This window comes from Cyprinodon variegatus, unplaced genomic scaffold (genome assembly GCF_000732505.1).
Source record: "Cyprinodon variegatus isolate N-32 unplaced genomic scaffold, C_variegatus-1.0 Scaffold344, whole genome shotgun sequence".
Lineage (NCBI taxonomy): Eukaryota > Metazoa > Chordata > Actinopteri > Cyprinodontiformes > Cyprinodontidae > Cyprinodon > Cyprinodon variegatus.
This window is the reverse complement of record NW_015150797.1, coordinates 91,933-100,163: the sequence shown is the minus strand read 5'-3', so window position 1 is coordinate 100,163 and position 8,231 is coordinate 91,933.

Sequence of the window (8,231 nt, the reverse complement as noted above, 5' to 3'; positions counted from 1 at the left end):
GCAGTAGTTCTTTTAGCGGGTTTTTTTTTTTTTTTTGGTGGGGGGGGGGAGGCGGTGTGGAAAGGCGCAGCTGGAAAAAGAAGCGCAGCTGCGCGGCGGACGCATCTTTTTTGGAGCTTTTCTTTCAGAGAGAGGAGGGGATGGATGGATGGATGGATGGATGGATGGATGGATGGATGGATGGATGGATGGATGGATGGATGGATGGATGGATGGATGGGAGAAATGCGTCGTAACAGGTGCAGATATGGCGGTGAGGAGTTTGTCTCCACTCTACGGGGGGGTGGGGGTGTTCAGACGGTTGGTCTGGTCCCGTTTCTACAGCTTTCCAGGATTATTCCTGATCAACCAGAAAGCGCCTTTAATTGGCAGATGGAAGTGGATGAGCCGCTGCTGCTGCTTCTGCTGCTGTTCAAGGTCTCACTTTCAACTAGAGATCATGCTTTAACTTTTAACCCCTTTTATTTCTCTGAGGAATTTCGCCTTTTATGTATTTATATGTTTTTTTGAGCTCTAGCTGCTGATTGTCCAAACGCAATTCTTGTAAATTTCCCAAATCCAAGCCGAGAATTGTGCCTGGACATCTGTTGCTGGAAGCTCCTGCTCTCCTGGTGTTTGTTCCCAGTGGGATAATCAGCTCCTGTTTTCTGCATGCTGCTCATTCGATCCTTACGATTATTATTGGTTTATTTGTTTGTTTGTTTTTTTTTCCCTCATGCACGAGAGGAAATAAATAAATACTTTTTTCCTCGAATTTCGTTTGAATCTGAATTGCGCATTTAAAGAACTTTCTGTTTCAGGGCCTTTAGGGGAACAGATTTGAATTTCTGTAATCTCAATAATTGTTTCCCTTTTTCTGCCCTTTTTTTTAATATTTGTGTGAGATTTCCCTGCAGGAGGATCAGAAGGAAGCCAGACTAATCAGTTTGAAGAGCAGTAATGAAGTATGTAAGAAAGTGGGAGATTTTTTTTCCAACTTGCTGGAGTGAAAGTGGGATTTGTGAAGCATGCAGGCCGGGCCCAGCTCCTGGAAAAGGTTTATTGTCGCTCCGCTGGTGAACCTTTTGTTGCCGCCTTTTGTTGCCGTTTTGGGGATTATAATTAGCATAATTCTGCAGGAATGTATCATTTTAATTTTCTTTAACAAACCGTGACCTTTTTTTCTAAGCCTTTTATCCTTTTTGATAAAAGGCGCCATTACAAGCCAATAAAGACGGAACTCGTTTGTCCACATTCTGCTCTTAATGAATAATAAAGATTTATCAACCAAATGATTTTTTTTTTTGCAGGTTTTATTCTTTTGTTTCTGTTATTTTTTAATATGCTTTTTTCGTTGCATCTTGTGAATCCAAATATTTGAAGGTAAAGATTGGATAAAACCGGAAAAGAAATCAAACATGTGTAAAACAAAAAATAAATCAGACAAGGCCTTTTTTTTCTCCAGTATCTCTGATTTTTAAAAAAGATTTGAAATTATGATTGTGATTCAATTTATAAAGAAACTGAAGCAAATGATGTGTACCCAGTTGACAAATGTAGGAATAATAAAACAATTTTTTCCATTTTTGTAATCAATGTATATTTTAATGGAAACTGAATTATGTTAAAAAAGAAAGTTCCAAAAAATGTGCTAAATAATATACAGAAATCATTTGTAAATTGCAGTAAACATGTTCAAAAATTATTACAATGTTTTTAGTTTTGAATGCAAATAAAAAAAAATTACAAAAGCTGCTAGAGCAGAAGTCTTCATCATTGGAATAAACCAACATTTTGTTTTAGTTTTGGTGTTTTGATGAGGGTCTGTTTCACTTTTCCTCCTCTGTCTGCTCAGCTGGTTTGGATCCTGTCTGCTCAGACTAATGTACTGCTGTAATCCTCTCCAAGGAGCTGAATTGCTCAGATTAAAAACCTCAGGGAAGAGATTGTTGCACCACCCAAACAGAAGTTTGAAAAAAAGGGGAATAGGTTTAAAGTTCGGATATTGTTTCTGCAGCTGCAGAAGAAAAGGAAAAACAATGAGAAAAAATACATAAGCTAATAAATACAAATCTAAGCTGCTGAAGTTAATCTAATCACTTTAGCAAAAAACTTCCAACAACAACAAAAATGTTCTAAATGTCCCAGTGATTGAATCTATAGGTACAACTGAGGAACTTTACTTAATTAATCTGTAAAAAAAATCCCTTTCAAGTAGCTACTGGGCTCCTAGAAGCTTAAAAATATTGCATCCTGGCTTTCCTTTGCAGACTTTAATGATCAGCCTTGAAAATAGGCAATTTAAAGGATACCTTTTAGTTTATTCTCTTATTTATTTATTCTCTGTAAAACCTTAAAAACTAGCTGCAGAGTTCTCTTGGCTCAGATCCACAGCATAATCCGCCTGATAGTTTACATGAAAGGTTTGATCCATGAGAGAAGGGTTAGCTCCGTGTCTCATCCTGTATGATCAGGCAGGATTTAGCTCTTATCTTTTATGAAACAAATTTCCCCTTCTAAGAACCCTCGGAAGTGTTGTTGGAACTTTGCTTGTTCCGCCTGTGAGTGTTACATCACCTGAAATGAGGAATTGATCCCAATCGATGGCTTTATTGATGGGAAAGATATCCTGAAGAAACAATTAGTAGACCAGAGAGAGAAATCACTGGAGCTATTTAACCTCTCTGTCATCTGCTAATGAGCTATGGACTTATTAGCGGTGCAATTCAGTCCTCTGATGCCAGCAGTTTAAACTAAAGATGTCATATTTATGTGGGAAATATCACTTCAGAAAGAGTGAAAGAAAAACATTTCTTATGAGTTTCTGAGTGAAGTCATCAGGTGCTGCATATATGTTGGGTGGTATGTAACCGGGGATTAAAATCTCGGTCGACATTGATGTTGCTTTTAGAATTGTTTGAAAAATATTCTTGCTTCCGGGTTTGGGCCTCCATGTTGGATGTCGTTTAGCAGGTGATTTCTGCTCCGGGTCACTTTCTCCTCCTCTTTTTCCCAATATCAGCACCACCTCCACAGTCACGTGACCTCGGTTGTGTCATCAGTAAACGTGCACACACACACAGACATCAAGCTGTAGAGTAAAAGCGATGGAGATGAGGGGAGGGGAGCGGATGTGGGCGGAGGAACATCACAGGGTGACGTCACATCACGACCTCCTTCCCAGCATCCCTCTCTGCCTTGGTCCTTCCCATAACACACACACACACACTTATATACACACAAACATCAGCTCACAGTGTATGTGAGTGTGTGTGACGTATCACCATCTCCATGGTCATTTTCAAAGAAAGTCACCGCAGAAAACCTGAGAGGTTGATATATTTGTGTTTTGGGGGTGTGAGGGGACCCCGTAAGCACTATCATTTTGACCGCCACCCCCCCACACACACCAATACACACATTCCTCAACATGCCAGCTCTGACATCATCACCATCAACATCAGCGATCCATCAACTTCTGCGACACATCACTCAGAGAAGGTTGGTATGAAACGCCGCCACCATATTGGGGCCCAAACTGTTTGCCACTCACTTCGGTCTTGCTAACACACATATAACTCTGTTATAGTTCATGTTTTACATGCATGTAAATTTGGATATGTTCTTATTCTAGCTTCTCCATTTTTGCTGGAGTTGCTTTTGTGCTTTTCAACCGTATAAGACCAAACCGCCGCCATCACCACCGGCCCCAGACCACCCCCACAGAGAAACAAACTGCGCCACTGTCCCCCCCACCCCAGCTGTGGACGCACAGTTGCAAAGGCGCCCTGACATCATTGCGTCCTCACAGCCAATCCTATGCTGCTTTTATTTTAGGCAACATCTGTTGCATGATTGCAGGAAGACATGTTGGGATTTTTACTGGCAAGCTGTTAATGAAATGAAAATAAATCCTTTTTAGGGTTTTCCTGCTTGGTTCAAAGCTCGGCTGTCAGTCGGGTCATTTTCTCTCAGAACCATAAATGAAGCTCACTAACATAATCATGCTGCATTCTCTCCGTCAAACAAAGTCGTAACATCTCTTCTGGCCATTTATAACCTCAAATCATTTCCATTATGAAACGGGTATGAACAGTCAAAGAACCAAAGATACTATTTTCAGGACGGAAAAAATAGAAAAAACCCAAAGTAATTTTTATGGTTTTGAATGGCAAAAACACAGTTTTAGCCCAATATAATTCCCATTCCTTCTTCTAAGAATAGATTCTTCCAGCAGTGCAGGGTCATTGCTGAATTCCTTACTGGTTAAGAGCCACAACTGCAGGCAAGTGACTTAAACAATCATATCATATAACCTTATAGTATTATAAAACCACATTCCATAATATAAACAACCAACCATTATACAACCCCATACCATGAAATAGCCTAATACCATAATACAACCCAACAGCTACATGCATGAAAAAACTACATAACATTATTGAAACATAAACCATGACATAGTGCTATGCATGAAACAACTCCATAAAACTTGATATCACGATAAAAAATCACACCATAATAAAAAACAGTACCATATAAAAAAATCCTAGTTACTTGATACAATGTCAAAGCATGGAAATACTCCATACCAAGAAAAATTCTCCATGATACAACCTTTATACCATGATAAACCTATATACAGCCCATACTATGAAACAACCCCATACCATGATAAACCCATACAATGATAAAGGCCCACACCATGATACAACCCCATACTATGATAAAACCTTAAAACACGATACAGTCTCAACCCATGACACAGTTCCAACATGAAACAACTCCATATCCGGATACAATCACATACTATAAAACAACCCTATAGCTTCAGGCGACCCAAACTACAAAGCTTTTTTTGTAATTTCTTCCTTTAATCTTCTTATGCTGATTTATCTCTTATACCAAATTTTCTTAATTACCTCTTGATCTTGATTTCTTATTTAGATGGGACTTTTTGTTTCGATTGTTTTCTTTTTTAGGCTTGTATTTATATTTATTGTCCTTATTGTTCCAGTTTGTCAAATGTGAATTCCACACTAAAAATAAAGGTTTAACAGCTTTTCATACATTTAGTTAGAGATGTTCTGTTTTATCTTGTACCAAATATCTTTACACGAGTTGAGTCCTTTAGAGGAATCTAAGAAGTGGGAACAAAGTCCCATCTGCTGTGAAGAGTAAACACTTTACTTTGCGATCAGGGAGCAGCTGCAGGCTCACAGCTTCTCTCCTCGTTCAGCATTATTACCATAAGTTGCGGTGGGAAAGGAATCGCTCATCAATCAGAAGGGTTGGGAAAATGACCACGTCAAAGAGCCGAGTCGCGATGTTTGAGCAGCGGCCTCGCTGGGGTCAGCCTTCTCTGTGTGTGTGTGCGTGTGTGTGAGGATTGTGAGGATTTTGCCATTAATCAAGCAGATTTGAAGAGAGCGAGAGGCGTCACAGCCTTTATCCCTCCACGCTTCATTCTTTCCTCTATCTTCACGGCCGGTGGCTTTCGAACCACATCTGACCATTGCTCTGAGGCCAAGGTCAAGCTCTTTGCACCCCCCAGCATGAGTCTCCATTGTTCACCTGTTGTCCTGGAGACCTGACTGTTCCTTCCACCACCCTTCTGCTGTGTGATTCTGTGTAACAAGGTCAGCAGTGAGGCTAAAATAACAGATAAGACAAGGAAACTTTAGCATGATCATAACACCATGGAAGATAGTCTTTAGACTAAAGGTCTAAAGACCTTCATATACACATATATACATATATATATATATATATATATATATATATATATATATAGTATATATGGGCCTATATATACTATATGTGGGCCTCTGGACTTTGGCTGATCTTTATGCCACATTTCTCGTACATTTTAAATTTGGTCTATGAATCTTTCTGGTTAGAAAAGGTTCTTGAACTTGTCCTGTTGACACATACATAAAAAACAACATAGGACAGATTTTAAATGACTTCTTTAAGCTATTTATCCTCACAAAACCCTTTAAGTCATTTTTTTTCTGACTTCCTTTGTTCAATATTTAGCATTTGGATGCTATAGCCATGGTTTAGTTTGTGCAGCTGATAGCACTGCTGCTTTGCAGAAAGGATGCTCTGGGATCAAATCTCAGCCAGACAAAAATAAAGAAAATGCAACTTTTAAATATTTTTGTTTGTTTTTCAGTCATTAAGATGTGGACTTGCTGGTATGTTTTCGACCTTTGTCCTGCTACAGAATCAAAGTCTTTTCAGCTTGAAAGATGGCTTTTCAATCCTTCAGTATTTCTTAATAGACAGAAGAATTTGTAGTTCCATTTATCACTGTCCAAAACCATCACGCCACCACCACCATAATAAATTGTACATGTTCTGTTCATGAAATTCAATTCAATTCAGTTTATTTATATAACACCAATTCACAACACATGTCATCTCAAGGCACTTTAAAAGACTGCATCGACTCGAACATAATCCCTCACACTAAGCATGCCTGTAGTGACAGTGGAGAAGAAAAACTCCCTTTTAACAGGAAGAAACCTCCAGCAGAACCAGGGTCATTGTGAGCCGAGGCCGACTGAGGTTCAAGGAGACAGAAGCAGAGATACAGAAAGAAGCAGAGATATAAAAGGCAACTGTAAAAGGCGGCCCCATCCAGGAAACACAAAGCCAGGCAGACGAGCTCCAAGCCAGCTCACATGTCGAAGGATGAAGAGAACACATCCAGCCAGTCGCAGCCAGAGAAACAGGGCTACACTGAAAAACAGGCAGATCTCGAACATCTATAAACAAATGTGTTGATGGCAGCAGCTCAGCTGATATTTCTCTCCAGGATGCAGTCACAGCCAAACAGGAACAGACGAGTCGAAGCTACTATGAGAAAAAGCAGAGAGAGCAGAACGTTAGAAAATGCAATATTACTTTTAAACCTGATGAAATGAGACACACTTCTTCAAAATGTTTCACTTCTGTCTAATTAGTCCTAAGGATATCATTCCAGAAGTATTTGGGATCATCAATATGTATTCTAGAAAAATGAAAACAAGCCATAGTGATTTTTATTTGGCAGTGGTTTTCATCTTGTACGTATCTCTAACATGCAGGCTGTTTCAGTCTAGTCTCTTTCTTACGGTGGAACCTTGAACTATGACATTAACTGAGGCAAGTGAGGTCTGCAGTTGTTTGGATGTTGCAGGGTCTTTTGTGGCCTCTTGGATTAGTGGTTCTGCTTTTGGAGAAAGTTTGGTTGACCGTCTCTTCTTAAAGTTTCATCACTGTTCCATACTTTAACTGTTTGAGGATAATGGCTCTCACAGAGTCATAAAGCTTTGTAACGCTTTCAAAAATTATCAATCTCAACTACATCCTTTCTCATTTCTTCCTGAATTTTCTTTTTATTTCTTAGCATGATGTCTTGCCTTCATTGACCTTTTGGTATACTTAATTTTCTCAGCCTAGTTCCATTATTAACTTTACAGTTTTCTACACCAGTAACTTACTCTTGATTCATAGAATGGTGTTCTGGTTAAATTATGGCACCCTTTTAGATAATATTTTATCTTTGTATTTTTCACTATTTTTTGTTCCATTTTTTATTAAGCTTGGGTGTTTTCAGTATTTACCATGACGAGGCCACAAGGCTGGAGGTATTATATTCCACATGATCAGCTTAAGTAAATAAGGAAGTAATTTCCCTACTGGAAGTGTGGAATGACAGAAGAAAGATCAAGTGCAAGGTATATCAGAGCCAGGGGGAATAAGACACAAGTACAATATGAACATTGGTGTTCACTGAAGAAGGATATGAAGCTTAAGTTTGCCTGCAAGCTAGATTCTCACAGTATTTTACACATGTGGGTTTAGAATTTTTTTTTTTCACCTAAGGAATGGAAACGAAGTATTTTTTGGGGGGGTTACTTTTCTCATTGAAAAATGTTTACATTTGTTTGATGCCCTTAAACACATAACTGTGACCAACATGGCAAAAAATATTAACTTAGAAGAGGGAAAGTACTTTTTTTCCCCAGCATTGCATCTATTTTAGATTTGATTAATCTATCTCTGTTACAGGAATATGTACCAAAGGCTTTTAAGGTGGCTGTAATTAAACCTTTACTTAAGAAACTGTTTCTTGACCCAAATGACTTGGTCAAATGTAGACCTACACTCACTGGCCACTTTATTAGGTACACCTGTCCAACTGCTCGTTAACACTTAATTTCTAAGCAGCCAATCACATGGCGGCAACTCAGTGCATT